General features: G+C 40.2%; 1 long non-coding RNA gene across 1 annotated transcript; it reads right to left on the bottom strand.

The window, feature by feature from the left end:
- Positions 1–8,484: 8,484 nt before the first annotated feature.
- On the bottom strand, positions 8,485–14,756 carry LOC128139747 (uncharacterized). Its single transcript, XR_008234498.1, has 3 exons — positions 14,676–14,756; positions 9,757–10,035; positions 8,485–8,797 (listed from the first exon to the last, which is right to left on the bottom strand). It is a non-coding gene; the product is annotated as an uncharacterized LOC128139747 (long non-coding RNA).
- Between the last annotated feature and the right edge of the window lie 3,691 nt (positions 14,757–18,447).

The following is an 18,447-nucleotide window of genomic DNA, read 5'->3' on the forward strand; positions in this document are numbered from 1 at the left end:
CAGGACCCATTGGCTTTGTCGGACTTCAGGCAAGAAGTACAGGGGATGCTGTAGGAAGGGTGGAATGGTGGCAGTGACAACCATGAGGAGCCGAGTGGGGAGGGTCACTTAAAGAAAGGCACACAGTATCTCAGGATATAAGACCTGAGAGCCATGGCATGCCTGCTTTTAACTGCCATGTGTGTGTTGCTGTATGCTTGAAGTAAAACAGTCACTGAAACAGAAAGGTAATATGCCCAGCTGCTGTAACTGCTGTAGTGTTAGAATACTTTCTGGCTAAAATCATTTAACTGATACATCTGACAGGACAACCTGTTTCTTAATGCCTAAAGCCTGACTAATGCAAACCATATGAAGACAAGTTAAATTACAGTGTACTCTGCCCACAGTTTATGTGTTAGTTGAGTAGATTAGCTCATACCTACAAAAATAGTGACGTAACTCTCACCCCCTACCTTTTTCCTGAGGAGATATATGCCTTTGGCACAATTGATATAACCCTGTACATGATTTTCAGTAACTGTCTGGTGTCAAATGAAACTCACAAAATTGTCTCATTAAACCTGACTAACATTTGGGTCTAAAGCACTCCAAATGAAGTGTGAGCCAATTTCTCTGAAAAAGACCTATTAACAATGGGAGAAAACATGAATAGAGAAGTTTTGAAGAACCCTAACTTGCTTTCTGTTGCTAAGGGATACACTTCCTTGGTAGACCCCTATGTTCTCAGCAAGTCTGACTCACAAGAAGTCTGGCTGTCTGTAAATAAAGCCCTACACTGCTGAAAACAATGTAAGAAGGGTTAAAAATAAAATCAAATCAATAACATGCAAATGAAATATTACTTTATAAACTCAGTCCCAGACACCAGGTAGGGTGCTTTATTATGGAAGTGCTCTCTACAGGCTACATAATGCACCTGGAAAATGGATGCCGAGACAGACTGGACGTTGTTCCATTTGGAAAGTGATGTTTTTACCGCTCTGCTCCCCATTCTATTGAGCCCAAACAGCTCCTTGCTATTTGTGTCCCTTTTTTTCTTATTTTCTTTTTCTCTGCAGCAAATGCCACTGCCAAATATCTTTCTCCCACGATATCTCCCTGTCCCTCTCACTTTTCATAACCTCTACTTGTTACATGGAACGGTTTCAGAGACACAGAGGTTAAGGCCAGAACTTACCCTAGTGACTTCCACTTTTGGATGTCTCCATACGTGCCTGAAACTAGTGACATCTTGGGGATGGAGTTTTTAGTTCCCATGAAGTTCAGAGAAAGCTATTGGTGGTCATAATTTCTAAAATTAGGAATTACTTCTGAAAATTTTCACTAATCCACTTTACCCTAAAGGTCACTGTGGGAGGCAAATCCAAAGTCCTCATGCTGGTTTTGGCATTTGCTGGATAAATTACAGAGGAAAGCCATAACCTCCTTCTTCCTCCAGATATGTTTACATATATGCTTACCTATTTTGTGCCCACAATTGCAAGATCCTCTCCCTCACTCTGTTATGCTCCCACCAGCATGACCACTGGAATGACTGACTCTGGATTTCCTGTGGTATTTCGCTGAAACTATTCACAACTGAAGATATTCACAACTTCAGAGACTGACCTTAACCAATCTGTTCAAAATAACTTCAATTACGGAGGCTATGTCCTCCAAAATGCACAAAATGTCTGCATTTTAAAACCAATATAGAACATATGACTATATTATTACCTATATTATTATCTGTATAACTCTATAGATTAGTAATCGAAATATACAACTTGAAAATCTGAGACAATTATAGAAGAGAAGCAATCCATTGTAATAAAAGAGGAAAAAATACCGAGTAAGATTTTCACCATTTGTTCACCTGAAAAGCAGGTTAAGGGAAATTTTTCCACTATTTTCAGGTGGTCGTATGCAGAGCTATTAATTCTCTGACTCACAAGTCAGTAAAAGGTCAGTGGTCTTTTCATGTATACACACTAATAATTATATTATAACAAAGTTAAAAGAAAATCCCCATTGGGGCAGGATAATAAAAAACGGAAAAGAAATGTGAGTAGTAAGGGAAGAAGAAAAAATTTAAAGGACCTAACTTTAAAATGCAACATTGTTTTTTATTTTGATTATTACAACACAGGTGTTACAAGAGGAAAAAAAGGGTAAAATAACTGGGATAATTTTTTATGCAAACACAGGAACTTTCTGACAAATCCCCTATCCGAACTTATTTCCCCTTTGTTTGCCATTACACTTACTATTAAACTTCCCACTAAAATAAATAATTGCTATGAAATCCTGTGTACTAAATCCTGTAGTTCTTGTCCAAGCAAAAATTCCCACTGACTTAAGTGGAAATTGCATTTGAGCTTGGCTTTAATCTAACTTATTTTATATTCCAGCTTGCTGTAAGTGGAGCAGCAGGAAACTATATCAAGCAGATGGAAATTTGAGTTTAAAAGCGGTCCTTCTATAATCTGCTCCTCCTAATGCCCTTCACATCTGGAGGGATACCCATGCTAACCAGCATTTTGTTCATCCAAGTTAAAATATCTCTGAATTTAAGAGTCTTCATACATCTCCTTTGCTGCTGTATGCAGTCGAGTAGAATGGGATATGGGTTTAGAGAACATTTCACATTACGTGTACTTATCAAGTTTACAGATGCTAAACACTGGAGTCTTTAATGTAAAAAGAGTGCCAGTGGCTTTAGGAAAATTATGTGACATGTTTCTCTCTACTTTGAATTCTATCCGAAACTACAGCAATGTATCAGTATTGTTGGACTGGATCCTGCTTCGGCTTTCAGAACAGAATGAAGCGCTCTTCTTTTTAAAGCCCCCAGGTCTAATATTGTCTTACACTTCCTACCTAGACAAGCCACATTGGTACCTTCCATCCTAAACCAAGAAAAGCAGTATTATAAGAAACAGAGATGACTCTTAATAGTTTACATGAAAAAACTGACCCCTGGATTAAAAGGACTAAGGTTAATCGATATTTTGCTTTTGGCTTTAAATAGGGTCATCAGTTGACCTAGAAGCATTTGCTCCAGTTTCAGAAAGCTGAATCTAATGGTTCCTTATCTGTACATGGAGCTTGTACAGTGCTGTTGCATTAGTGGGTGGACACCAGAGTCAGTCATCAATAATAGCAGTAATCTGTTCCCTATTTTGAGGTAAACGATTCCCACATTCAAAAGCTGTTGTTACAGTAGCACATAAAGGCAGGGAAAATTTAAGAAATTCACATCTTCTCAGTAAACTGTGCTACTAAATTTAAAAACTCTGCTTTGTGCCAAAGAAATATGCTGAACTATATGCACCCTACTAGGAAAAAGGCTGAGACATATATAAACTATGTAAGACTTGGCCCTTTCTGAGTGACTTCCATGTATGTGAAGGTCTATCTTTAGATCTCAGATGTTTCATAAATCAGAAAGAGGGTGATTAATCACTGGCATTATCTTTTTCAAGAAAGATCATGAGCAGTTCCTTCCATCCTAAAACAGAGAGTCTGAGTAACTAATCATTGTCCCATTTAACTCTAAAGTTATGGGGGCTCTCTGCTGCTCAAAGTAAGGTTTAAGGCCACGTGATTGTGAAAACTCTCATGTATCCTTCTTCCAACCAATGTGCTTTTGTTAGCCCTTGTAGTCTGAGCCATTTCCTGTGCACTTCATTATACTTTGTACACCCAGACTTCAATGTGTGCTGTTTCTCACTACCTACTGCTTCTATCACCTACCATGAAATTACAGCAGTACTGTCCTTCTCAAATCCTGAAGCATACTGTCCTACACTGAACCAGTGACGGACATTATAGCTTGAAGATTTCGCTTGCAACTCAGTGGGACGAAAGGCTTCATATAGTAGCACAATGACATCTTATTACCATGACATTCAACTGGGAAAAGGTGCACACAGAGAAAACGTTCACCTGGACACTTGATACAACTAGCAAAGAACCCAAGAGGGCATACAATTTCTAAATACTTAAAATTAGGAGATTTACTACCGTTCAGAGAGCGCTGCAGCTCTGTTGTCACAGTAACAAGTAGCAGCAATACCATTGCTGAACCAAATCACATTTGCAGTCTCCCAGCATTGTATTCAACAGAATATATCTGAATGCTTTCCATTTGCTAGCACATGAAAGAAGGATGTTAACTTAAATGAGAAGTAGGGACACAGGATTATGCTCTCATCTCTTATTTAATATGAAAGCAACATAGTGGGGAAATCATGAATGCACTTTTTGAAATACAATACACAGAATATTCTCTAACGTTCTCCTGCAATTCAAGGCAATTCACCCTTAATCAAACTTCAGAACCCTGGTCATTCCTTTGCAAATGTTAAGGTTGTTTGTTGCTTTAAAAAAAAAAAAAAGAAAAAAGAAATTTGATATGATTGATATAATAATGACTATTGATATAATTAAGAACTATTCAGAAGGTTCCTATGGGAAACTTTTTTTCAGCTAACCCAATACCTCTACAGAGATTTCCATTACTTAATGCTTCATTGGAAGTAGAAGATAAGTCTTATATTTAAGAATCTGCATGGGTGGCCTTTTTAAGATAGACAAAATATTTGTCCTCATTAAAAAAAAAAAAACAAACAAAAAAACCTTTAAACTGTCTTCTATCTTGGCTTTACAGAAAGAAAAAAAGTAGTTAACTTCCTCCTACATTTATCAGGTACTTGCAGGGAAAAGAAAAGTAATAAGAATACTAAAGGAGGAAGAATCCCAGTCCATACAGAGTGAGGGGCTGATTCATTTCTTCTCTTTGCTTGTGTCATTTTGTTTTGATTGCTTGTTAGAAACACTCATCTCAGAGGAGGAGTGTTCCCTGCCTTTGACTGGTTTTCATGCTGAGTCATTGCACCATCTAATTTGGAGATCTAAAACCAAGTGTGTTCCCTTTGTAGCCTGATCTACAGGAAGCAATGGAACTGAGTTTGAAAATATATTTCCTCAAACAGGTACTGAAAGTGGCTCAAGGATGCAGAAAACCCCCTAAAAAGTTTTCCATGCAGTTTCAGAAAGAGTTTAGGGAACTTCCTTTACTTTAGAGAAATTTATCTTTTTAACAACCATTCCTTCTAGCATGCTCGTAAAATACCTTGCAGCAGCACACAACAGTGCTCTGAACTGTGTATGTGCTTGTGAAATACTGTTTAGATAAGACTTGCTCCAGCCAACCGCACTGTTTTAATGTAAATGTGGATGAATGTCACTGACAGAGCACCACCTAGCCCTGCCCCAGCTGTTCCTAGCTGCTGAAATCTCCCCAAATCCTGTCCGTCCAAAGTGAAAACTATGTCCCAAGGCAACAGAAATCTCTAGAGCAGCCTCAGGTAGGCGAGGATTCAGCAGTCCAGACAAGAAAGCAGAGAGCTAGTGTGGCCACAGCTACTGGGCCAGACCAGTACAGCCTAAATCCCACTTCAGTTCCCATATCTGAAGTTCCCTGTTGGCTGGAGCGAAGTTTACAGGCACTTTCTAGGCTATTCACACTTAGATCAATTCTTCTTAGTGGTCAAAAATGAAAGGAGAAAATATCGCACTGATTACTCCCCATGTGAACTGCCTGCTTGTTTTCACCAACTGTATTTCAGTCAGTTCCTTTCAGTGTTAATTAATCACAATAACCCAGAACATGTTACAGAACATATTTAAGATTAATTGTCATGTTTGGGGCCATGCAGATCTGATGATTTTTATTATTACCCTGCTTAAGCACTCATCTTTCTAGGGTATTTCACCTCTTTGGTTTCTCCATACTCTAGCACTGGGCTTCAGCAAGATGTAATTCCCTTTTCTGTCACCTTCCCCTCCCAAGTCACCTATCTGGTGTTAAAAACACCCCATATCAGTTGGTAGGGAGGAATATGCACTACTGTACGGCCATCTCAGCAATACTGAAGCTGTATTCAGTGCTGCTGCAACATTTCCATGGTTTAAGCCCAGCAGCAACTAGGCACCATGCAGCCGCTTGCTCACTCCCCCCCACCCAGTGGGATGGGGAGGAGAATCAGAAAAAAAAAAAAAACCTCATGGGTTGAGATAAGAACGATTTAATAACTAAAGTAAAATAAAATGTAATACTAACAACAATAATACTAAAATATAATAATAATACTTTTAATTAAAAGGAATATAGTAAAATAAAATAATAATAAAAAAAAAAAACCCAAGACGATGGCAAGTGATGCACAATGCAATTGCTCACCACCCACTGACCTATGCCCAAGCAGCAAACTGCCCCTTCCGGCCAGCCCCCCCCCCAGTTTATATACTGAGCATGACATTCTATGGTATGGAATATCCCTTTGGCCAGTTTGGGTCAGCTGTCCTGGCTATGCTCCCTCCCAGCCTCTTGTACACCTGCTTGCTAGCAGAGCATGGGAAGCTGAAAAATCCTTAAGTTAGGAGAAGCGCTACTTAGCAACAACTAAAACATCAGTGTGTTATCAACATTATTCTCACACTAAATCCAAAACACACTATACCAGCTACTAAGAAGAAAATTTAGTCTATCCCAGCCGAAACTAGGACACAACAGCAGTTCCAGCTGCAAACAAGTTTGTCATGATTTGGGTAAGGAATAGTCAACCAATTTACCATTTTCATGGATATAAAGGACAGAAAAGTTTTGCACAGTGTGGCTTCACATAACATACAATTAGCCTGAGATTTCAATCTTGCCTATAATGTCAAGGTCAATGTTAGCTGATGCTTTCAAACACGACTCTCGAAGAGGTGACTTGCAAAGAACTGTTGTTCAAATATCACATTCAGTGCTTGCTAGGTAGTTCTATGCAAGAGTTAAAAACAAAGTCCTAATCATACAGAAAAAAAAAAAAAAAAGAATCCAAAGTCCATTGTTAGCAGGGAGAGGCAAGCACAAACAGCAGTTAGCAAATGCTAACTAGGACATGCAAAAAGACTTCCATCACGTAAACACAGATAATTATAGGGTTACAGAAAATTCCCACAGAGTAGCAGACAAATTTGAAAAGTCGTATTGCTAATAAGGACAACTGCTGACAGAAGACCTCTTCTGGTGCAAGAACAGAAAGGTGGACAAGAACAGAAACGACATGTCAACTGACTTTTTAAAAGAGTGCAAGAAACATGCAGTAGTATTGCAAGGATGATGAGAGATGGAGCTAAACAAATTCTAGTCTGTGTTTAAAATTAGGATATCATCAGAACCAGTAAAAGCAATATTTCTGGCCTTGTTTTCCAAGGCCCCATGAGGACAGTAACCATGAGGACTGACTTTTGGACACTCCAGTATTAACCCTAACACACCTACCAGGCTTATCAGGTAGTCTTTCCTATTGTGTTTGTCCACCCCTTTCTTCTGCTTCTTTTTTTATTACAAGGGACTTTTTAACTCTCCACCATTAACTGTTAGACTCACAACAAGACAGAGAAGAGTTCAAAGTCAAGTGCCAGAACGCAAACAGACAGGGCAAAGGCATAACTGTAAAGACAGAAGAAGATGCTATAAAGATGATTTTAAAAAGAGTAAAGAAAAGAGAAGTAGGAAGAAATGCTGGAGCTTCGAAGCAATAATCAGTGGGAAAGGAAATGCTGTGTATTGGTATGTATTTTGATAGGCTTATTCTCTCTATAGCTATGTAATGTTGTAACTCTTATTAGAGCAACACAGAAAAGGGAAGTATGGGATGTAATTGCTCGGGCAGAGTTATGAGGTATGCAGGCATACGTGAGCTCTTGCACACAGACCAGAACAAACACGAACACTTATTGTTGATTTGATAAAGAAATACAGCATATTTTGTGGTGTGTGCCAGCCAGCTGCCAACTCACTGCTAAATTGAATGCGCCTACAGTCTCTACTGAGTGGTCTTGCTGCCCCACACAGCGTCTGAATTGCTCATTACTGGCTTTCCCAGAGAATAAAGGAGATCACGGTGACTAGTGAACAGTAAATGATCTTGCTAATCTGTTTAAGCATTCCTAGTTCACCCCTAATGAGAACACCTAGGTGCCCAGGGTATGATTAAGGGTCACATACCAATAAGCTGTTTGAGCCTCTGCCTTCTCTCCCTTGACTTTAGGAACCCTCACTTGATTATTAGTGGCTCTTTGTAATTCTCACAAAGAACTCACAATTTTGGAAGAAGGCCAGCAACACTGATCATGACACTTGCATGGGCAATTTCATAGATCTTTCTTTGCAACTCCACTCCTTCACCATCGAATCTTCCTTGGAAATGGGCTTTAGGAAAACAGGATCACTAGTGCAGCTGGTATAAAGTGGCAGTGTTTATTTCCAGCAGACCTACACAGACATATGCCAACTATTTAATGCCAATATTAAGCATGGAATATTGCTAGTTGTCTGTTCTTCTTGGAAAACATGGGCATATCCACATATAAGCAAGTAACGGCAAGGTCCCAGAAGCAGCCAACCTTGTAGCTACAGGCCTGTGCTGCTGAGGAGGCTCCTAGGCCAATTCAGGGGTGGTCTGATAGCTCCAACTGTGTTTGTACTCTGAAAACCGTGGTTTGTTCTCACAGGCAGCGTTGGACTGAAATTCAGAACTGGGTGTCTGCCCTTGCTGAGAGAAAGTAGGAGGGAGAATCCCGAAGGGAACGTTTGCAAGCAAAGCCCCTGCATTTCCCAGTGCTGTGCAAGCACGTGCCTTCTCTGGCTTCTGGCATCACACCACTTCAATTTCCTGCTGCACTCAGGCAAGAATATTTCTGTTGATCACTTTTCAATGAGCAGTCTCGTTAGCTTTAGTGCTTAAGGTCTTTGAAACTGCAAAGAAGAAAAGGCAGGTGGGTCAATATGGAAGGCATTATGAGAGAGCAGCAAGTTTAAAGTATTTCTGTTTAAAGTCGACCTGCTTTAAGGAGGAGATTAGACCAGATGACTGACCCAAATTTTCTGTGATTCTATGAATTGTGTTTTCGAACCAGATTCTCTCAAGTTTACTCTCAACCATTCAGGTTTGTTGGAGTAAAAAGGAAGGAAATGGTATTAAACAGCAGAGTGATCCTATATATATGTTTGCTTTAGTCTCTTCTTCTAAGTATGAGGACATTTAATTCATTAGCTGAGTTCTACTCTTTTTGCCTCATCAGAATAAAGGGTTTAGGATAAATTAAAAGCATTTCTCCATGGACCAGGATATAGTTAGTAACTTACATTCTAAAAGTAATCTGTAAAAACCTTTCATGCTGTCTCTCAAAATTGTGCCAACCCTTTTCACAGCCAGAATACAAAAGATTATGTGAGGTCACTGGCAACTAAGAGTAAAATATATGCACGTTAAGCATGTTTTACCTAGATATATAAGAAAATATAAGAAAGAACGGAAAACCCTATAGTGGGACAAATTCAGTTAATGAAAAACAGTCTAAAGCCCCCAGAAGACTGCTGTCATTTGGCCACCAGACCAAAATGTATCTCCTTCTGCAGCAAGCCCCCAGGACAATTAGCTGCTTTTGTCCTTTGTGAGCCACCTTTAAATTTTTTTCAGGTATTCGTAATCACCTTAAAAAAAACTGTGTAAATTGTGAGATTTTGTTGTTGTTTTAGCTAGTTTCTGGACAGAGTCCAGAACTTGTCTCTCTGCCTCTAAACTATGAGTCTCATCACATAGCACAGTAAAAATAAATCATGATTTGCATTTCTCAATACCCTTCAAATAACTACATGGAGTAAAGCCAAACCCAGCCTCTTCATTGAAACAAACAGCTTGCATTTTCACATACCAAGATTGCTTCTCCTTCATGTAAAGAGTAATTTCTGCCTCCCGATTTCCACATGGCCCACTGTGCAACTTACTACAGCCACATTTTCTCCCCGGTAGCTCACGTAGTAAGTGCTTTGAGTCAGCACGTTCAACCACAACAGCAAACTTTGATAGGATTTCCTTCAACTACTGAAACGTTTAGGCACGTATTCAGCTTATGACTCAGGGCGCTTATCTGTCAAGTGAAACTCCCTCTGGGATGCGAAGCACCATCATCTCAATCACTTCTCTTTTTCCTCTGAAAAAACAAACAAACATTCAGCACACTTCTGAGTCTAGGTCCTTCCTTCTTTCCCATCCCTCACCCGAGGCAAGCTCTGGAAAACACGAAGAACACAGGCACAATTGTTCTCGGCTTCTACCTTGTGCTCATTATATTGGCAAAGTTTGAAACCATTTGCTTCTGCCATTGTACTTTTAAACACTGTAGTTCCAGAATATCAGCAAAATCGCAGCACCATTCTTCACAATAGGTTCCTGCCTCCCATTTTGGCATGCTATCATTCACCAAACTTATCACCATGTTCTCATATTTATCTGGCAGATTATTGGACATTGAGCCCTTCAGTCTTCAGCCCTACAGTCTTCAAAGGGAAAGTTCTTTTTTTCCCTCAGCTTTCTTTTTTTACTGTATGCTCGATTTTTTTGAATGTAGAGGAGTCTCTCCAACCTAGTGTGAAGTAGACAGAAAGGAAACACATGCTAGAGACACTTGAAAAGAGCTGCCCATGGTTAAGCTACAGAATTTAACACGGAAAAAGAACCAAAGAAGGGATGGATTTCTGTCTGAAGAATGACATATGCTCCTTTATTTTGGGGGTTTCTTTCTGACAAACAACCCAGATAAAGGACACACAAATGTTAAAATGTGCTACCTGTTCTGGGACAGTTGAAACAACACCCCAGTGTAGCTACTCTCATGCAGGCAGCAGAACAAAACAAGAGTGGTGTAGGGCATATAAATGCACAGTCAGTTTTACTGGCTTAGATGTTTTGATGAAAACCTCAATGTTTCAGCTGAAATAGTTACTCTAGTACCAAGACATGCAGTCCATAACTTTAGTAAGAGATTTGGAGGGAGTAGGAATCCTGAACCATTGTAGTTCTCTGAATGTATTATCTTCAACAACCTCTTCCACCTGTATTCTTTCCTTTATAAAAAGCTACCCACCAAATGTAATTCCAGAGGAATTCCAGATTTTGCGGCCATGGCTGTATTTGTTAAAACACAGATTAAAGACTTCCTTGTAAAGGTTTAGCTTTGCTAGTCAACAGAGTAGCTTGGCTATTTTTTCTAAGACTGCTGGCCAAAGAAAAGAAAGAAATGAAAGAAGCTGTCAGGAAGAAAGCCTGGGCAGAAAGCAGGGACAGGCAGGGGCAGAGACAGAGATGGAGAGAGATGCAGTGTGGATAAGGAAGTAGAGAAGTTTGAACTTCAGAGGAAGCTGAGGATAAACCTTGTGAGAGCAATAAGAAAGGAAGTTTCTATACGTGCCTAGGATTGCACCTGCTAATCTACACAATGCAAACCCGCAGGAAGTGACTCAGTGGTCAAAGCCTGACACACAAAAGGAAGCATCCTATATTCCAGGAAAAGGTATTTGGCTTATGTGTGGACATAATGTTTTTGTTCAGGTCTTGAACCGCAACAGCATTTGGTTGTGTTTCTCATATGCAGCAGTTGCCCGGTTCTAACTTACTATTTTTAACTCAAGCCCATCAAAGTAGGAAGCGCAATTTTTGAGGAGGATTGCAGTACTTCATCTGCATTTATATGAAAGAAGGACTGGAGCCATAGTGCTCTGAGCACCTAACCTAGCCCAGTTTCTCTGTGCATCTTCATCCATAACGTGGCAGTAAATAAAAACAAATACAAATGAAGAAAAACTCACTTATTTGATGTTCCAGGCCAGGCATGAAGTGGGAAGACTATACTGCTCACACTAAAAGTAGTTTGTGTCATTTTTTTTTTTTTACCCTGATTAATGCAACATCACAGTATAGTGCTGTCATACCAGATTTACAAATCCCAAGGACAAAGAAGCAGTTGGGCATCATGGCTACTGAATCGCACTAACTCACACAGCAAACCAAAGGGAATTCAGTGCCTAATTCTCTTCAGTTCCTCTATCTACAATGGCTTTAAAGGAAAAGAGACAGGATGAATTAGCTGAAGTAGCTCCTGGTTATCAATGTTAATACAAAGTTGTACAGGCTGCCGTCGTCATTTGCAGACAGGACACGCATAACTGGAATTTTCCTCCAGCCCACTGCTCCCCTATTACCTTAGAGCCCCTGAATGCACCACCTGGAAGTCCTTGTCCTGGGGTCTGGCTAGACCACTGTCCCATGGACCCAAGGCATGGGAGGAGCAGCAGTTAGCAGAAGGCCGCCTTGATGCTGCCCTGCAGACTTTCTCCAAATGCCACTTGGCAGAGCCATAGCATGTGACCCTCAAGGTTTTGTAGTAAAAGGCAGAAAGTTTCCAGCTCCCTTTTGACTGATATGGCAGAAGCTTAAGGTGAAAACATACCAATCACGTCTTATCCAATTGCATTTTCTCTCTGTAAAGAGTAAATACAGCCTCTGAGAAGCCTAGCATACTGTACAAAGACAATTAAAGGCTCCTGTAAATGCTCACTGAATTGTATTTTGAGCTGGTGTTAGCCCTGAGGATGATAACTAGTCACTGTTCTTGTGAGACGTGCAAAATGTCAGGGGAATATAAAGAAGTGTTGTGTTCAGGAAGTGTGTGATGTGACTAATAGAGGATGACAAGGGGTGTGGTTATCATGAGATATTCACCTCCCTTCAGCGCCTTCATGAGACGTGAGAAAATAAGTATCTCCCTCCTCTCCCTCTCTCTCATGGGCATGTTTATCCACTTAGATAATCCAAAAGTTGTCATACTGCTCTTATTAAAAGCCCTTTTGGGGCAGTTAGTTACTCAGGAAGGAAGTTTATTAGAGAGATTCTGAATTGCTGTTCCAGCTGAGTAATGCTGGACACAGAACACAGTTGACTTCACAGCAAATGGTTTATGAAAAAGCTAAGTAATTTCTTGACCAGAACAATGTATTTCAAGCAAGCCTAAAATTTCTTTGGTGTTTGAATACAATGTCCACAAGTAGGATGGGCTACTCCCATCTCTGATTCTCTCAGGGGACCACCTACGGCCCCATCTCTCAGCCTTGGTGTGAAATCTCAAGGCAGGTAGGAAGAAGTGTATAACCAAGAAAGTAACCGACATCTGCATGTAAAAAAATTTTTTCTGGATGCAAAGGCGAGGGAAGGAACATAATGCTGTGAAGAAAACAGAGATGAAAGAAAGAATGGGGGAAGTGGTGTTGCAAATATTCTGATAAAGAAATCAAAATTTAATCACATAAAAGAGTTAGGTTTGATTAAGAAGTAAAATTGTGAAGCATAATGTATAGGATTGTTAAGTTTTAAATGTAGCCATAGAAACTTTAGGAACTGTGTTACGTGTGACTATAGGAACCTTAATATTGTTGAAGTTTGAAATACCTAACTGTGGAAACCTCACCAGGAAGTTACTGGTTTTTCTATGTTTTGTTTCAAGAAACTAAGGAAACCGTCATGGACACCAGTTATACTGCTTGGAAACTCCTTACCCTTCCCATCTTGATTTGAGTATCGAAGATTCCAATCAGTGGAGCTAAGTGAAATTGACCAATGATTGTTTTTAAATAAGAATATTGATAAGGTTATATAATCAAAGGACCAATCATTATAAAGGTTAAATTTAAGAGCGAGCATAGTATGCATTTTTATGTAAAGAGTTTACGTAACAATGACCTGACAGAAAAAGTCTATAAAAACTGATGGATTTTGATACTAAGTTGGACACACCTTTGGAGGAGCAATCCCCCGTGTCCCCAGTGCTGCAATAAACAAAGTGCCTGCCTCTTAACTTCACATTGGTGTTAAGGAGTTTTATTCCGGATTTCGGTAACAGTGGGGAGAAGAGCACTGGAGGGGTGTTAGAGCAAGGGCATGAAAGATAAGTGTTGGCTAGAACAGGAAATTTAATTGAAAGATGGAGCAGTAGTAAAGGAGAGAGCAAGATAGAGAGAGAAAGAAGAATGAGATGGACTTTGGGAATGGAAGAATGGGAGCCCAGAGCCTGGAAGAGGAAGTTCTACTGTGAGAGAATTGATTAATAGCTTCAGTAAGAAAGAGAAAATCAATGAAAGGAAATGAATGGAAATTGACAAACTGGGTCTGACAAAAAAAGAAGAGGAGGGGGAAAGAAAGAGAAAAAAGATACAACAGTTGGAAGGAAAAAGGAACGAGAAGTAGACAAAGCATTTTATCCTTTTTTTTTTTTTTTGGTCTTGTATGTCTCCTAAAACATCTCATGGTGAAATGAATGGAATTTTGTTTCCCAAGGAAAACAGCTATTTAAAAAAGAAAAAGTGTTGTGTACAGAACCCAGATGCTACCCTTCACCCCCATCCCCCATTCCCATGAGTGACCCTTCATTTCCACTAAATATTCACCATGCAGACTCTGGTCTAGACAGATTTACACCTGTAGGCATCTCAAACCACAAAGTACAGCTCAGCTCTTCAGAACAATAAAGCCAGCAAATTCATTCATTCCCAGCATTCCCTGTAGATTTTGCATAATGATTCTGCAGAACTGAAAATCAATGTGTGGGTTTTTTTCTCATTGCAACATCAGGAGACACTTACAACATGTGACAAAACCAGGAAGCAGTTGGTGGTAACAGGCAATCCCATCTGAATCTCTCTCCCCCTCACACCTCGTGACAGAATAATTGTCACCACTATCATCACCACCCATATTTTCACATCCATGTTAAAAAAACCCAGATGCATCTATATAACATACCCAACTGTTGTTAAAAACTCAGACACAACAGCCAAAGGGTTGGGCTTCAGGGCCGCAGGCTTATGAGCGTGAGAACCACCTGCAAGATTAAAACAGAAACTGTCCTCAGTATAACCACGACTTCAAAACTCTGATAATTGTCACCTTCTTCAGGTTAGAGACTGCACTTGTGGGGGAGATCATGGGAAGTTCCAGACTGATGGACAACCCAGGGACAGGCAGCCTCACAATTACAAAGGCAGAGCCTCTCTCTGCTTTGTTCCTGCAGGGAGCATGGCCAGAAGCAGACCAGGCTTTTGGGATGTCTCTGCTTAGCTGCAGCAAGAACATCCCATAACAACAGGGTATGTATTTTGAGCATGTCCAGGTGATAGCATTAAGGTAAAAGAAAAGCTAATTTTGTGTCAGAATATTGTGCTAAAACCTGCACCAGCAAGACTGCTTACACAGTCAGTAGCATCCCAGCACTTTCTTCCATACAGTATCAGCAAAGCACTCCAGGAAAGTTTAAATAACCACAAACTGAGGCTAACTACTTCCCACCTGAATAGTTTCTCGAAATAAAGACTGGTCTGCCTTCACTGGAGCAGAAACCAGATGGGAACAATGTTGGAACCATATCCACCACAGGAGATGAACAGCTAGTGTGAGGCATGATGAGATTTCTAAATGTTCCTCAGTATGGAAACAGACCAAAACTGGGTCAGAGAGTAGAAGCCAACACAAGGAAATCAGATGAGCAAGAAGCCATGAACAAACACATGTTAAACACTTACAAGCCATCCACATTCACACAGAAAGCACAAAGAACTTAACTTGTAATAGCAAAGTAAAAAAGGAAAGATGCACTTGTTAAAAAAATTAAATGAGAAATCTTCCTTCCCTGTTTTTTATGAAATACCTACAACAAGCCATTTCTATCAGACTTATTCTTGGGATCTGTTTTTAGAACACTGAGAAATAAATCACTAATACATTGGCTGTTAAGGAGAATTAACTCAATGCCAGGGCAGATGCAAACAGTAATGGTTTAGTGATAGAAACCCTTCTTACAGAACTGCCCTGCACAAGACTGATTAATCACATATTCAGCTATCTAAATACAATGTGGCATTATCATATTATCTGGAAACTCTCACTGGCTCAATAGACTCGTGGGACAGGGCCTAGTTACCTGGTTAGATTGTAATCCTTCAATGAAATATGGTGAGGCAGAGTTATGCATGTGTGTAGAGACCCATAGACTTCAGAAAGAGTCCGTGCAATGAATTTTTTTATGGGATTGGACCTGAGTGATGATTTAATGATTGTGATGTGTGCTTCAGCTTGAAAGACAGGGGGTTTTAACTCTTCTTTAACCAGGCAGTTGACTTATTAGGAAATGAAATGCTGTGGTAGTGAGGGCACATAACACATAGGTAATACACAGGCTTCCTATCATATTTCTACATGTGTAATGACATGGAGCTCTACAAGCAGCACAATAGGTTGAGTTTGGCTCCCAGTGGTGCAGATGCTTCTGGCTGGAGTTTCTTGTGTCTAATATTGTGCAGCCTTGGCCTTCAGTTTTTGCCTTAGCTAAGTACTCATCAAATCCTCCATATAGATGGATTCTTTGGTGTATGTCCTGGTTTCAGCTGGGATAGAGTGAATTTTCTTTCTAGTAGCTGGTATAGTGTTATGAGTTCAGTATGAGAAGAATGTTGATAACACACTGATGTTTTCAGTTGTTGCTAAGTAGTGTTTATACTGAGTCGAGGATTTTTCAGCTTCTCATGCCCAGCCAGCAAGAAGGCTGGAGGGGCAGAAGAAGTTGGGAGGGGACACAGCCAGGGCAGCTGACCCAAACTGGCCAACGGGGTATTCCATACCGTGTGACATCATGTCTAGTATATAAACTGGGGGGAGTGGGGGTGGGGGGATCGCTGCTCGGGGACTAACTGGGCATCGATTGCCGGGTGGTGAGCAATTGCACTGTGCATCATTTGTACATTCCAATCCTTTTATTATTACTGTTGTCATTTTAGTAGTGTTATCATTATCATTATTAGTTTCTTCTTTTCTGTTCTATTAAACCGTTCTTATCTCAACCCACGAGTTTTACTTTTTTTCCCAATTTTCTCCCCCATCCCACTGGGTGTGGGGGGAAGTGAGCGAGCAGCTGCATGGTGCTTAGTTGCTGGCTGGGGTTAAACCATGACAGTGTATAATACTGTTAAGCTCACACTGCAATCCTTTCTTCTGAAGGGTTAATGATAGACTCACTTGGGCTCTAATAATCTTAAAGTTCTGCATTCCTCCATTCAAACCAGCTAGCCAGTTCAAAACCTACTGTGAGTACTCTCCTGTTAGAAAACTAAGCTAATTCTATTTTTAAAATTGTCAAATTAAGCTGTTAATTCCTGAAGGGATTCCACTCTGTAGATTCTAAGGCACTATGAGAGAGCGCTATTTCCTTACACATGATATATTGTAGAGTTAAGGCCCTGGTAATCCATATTATCAATATCCCCATCTAAATAATCCAGTCTTCTTGAGAAATGTTTTGTAAAGAGGATCTAATTTTCAACAGGGCCAGGATGGTTTCTACTGGCTAGAGACAAGGCATCATGTATTTTTAAAAAGCATTGCCAAAACCTGCTCTCAGAAACATTAGGCATGGACAGAAATGAAAGTTATGTGCCTTGTCCACAGCTTAGAGTTGACAGAGAAGTGAAACAGAATGGTTTAGAGAGAGCAAGCAAGAGAGCACACAAGCTGTGGTTTCAAATAGTAGACACTGAGCGTGGAAACTCAGCTCCACTGAAGCTGACAGGATTTTCTGACCCTATGTATCTCCAGTTCCTGGAAAGTCCCACCAACAAACAGTAAGAACACATTCCCTCTGATAAGATTCTGTAACGTAGCAAATATTTATCTTTGTGACCAACAGTTTCTGCTGTTTGTTTTATGATGTTATAGAATACTTGGCTCTGCATCTGAACTGGGGCAAGGTGAGCAGCCCTACTACCTGAGCACTAACACGCTCTCATTGCAACACATACCCCCCAGTTCTCCTCCATTTGAGTTGAGATCCCACTGAAGCTACTGTCAAAGCACATGGAGGGGTTGGCAGCAGTGCTGAGGGTAAAGGTTGAAGACATCTTTCACAATACCACCAGTTTGTTCGTCAAGAATAATGCAGGGAAAAGGCTGTTTCTTAAGGTACCTTTTGTAACAGCTTCACTTATTACAGCATTCATTAGGACTGTAATCTGAACTTCAGTACCATCATGGGAAGCTCTGGAAGGAATCCACTATAAGAAGGATTGAAACAAATAGTAAAAACTGGATTTTTTTTTTTTTTCTCCACCAGAAAGAGCTTTTGACTAATTGAATGAACTGGAGATACATATTTTGATGTCAAAATCTCTTGAGAAATGGACTGAGTTTGTAGCAGCTCTTTCCTACATATACTACAGGAAAGTCTGACTGCACACCCCATTGCAAGGCACAGCAGTTGTCTACTCTCAGGGTGAGGAGGTATTCACACAATTTGCGACACTGCCATCTCTACAGAGTCAGTGAAACAGTTCAGTGACACAGAGAACAAACTACATAACTATTAATTGATTGCTTTTAGAAATGTTCTTCCATGCGTGCCTTTTCTTTACCTAGGTAAAGGTGCAAGAAGCAGAAGCCTGAGGTAATGTCATGTTTTAACAGGCTAAATTCCCACCACAAAGTCGCAGCCATGATTCTCATTTAAGGTATGCAGTTCCATGCATACCTT

The sequence above is a fragment of the Harpia harpyja genome, chromosome 3 (assembly GCF_026419915.1).
Source record: "Harpia harpyja isolate bHarHar1 chromosome 3, bHarHar1 primary haplotype, whole genome shotgun sequence".
Classification (NCBI taxonomy): domain Eukaryota; kingdom Metazoa; phylum Chordata; class Aves; order Accipitriformes; family Accipitridae; genus Harpia; species Harpia harpyja.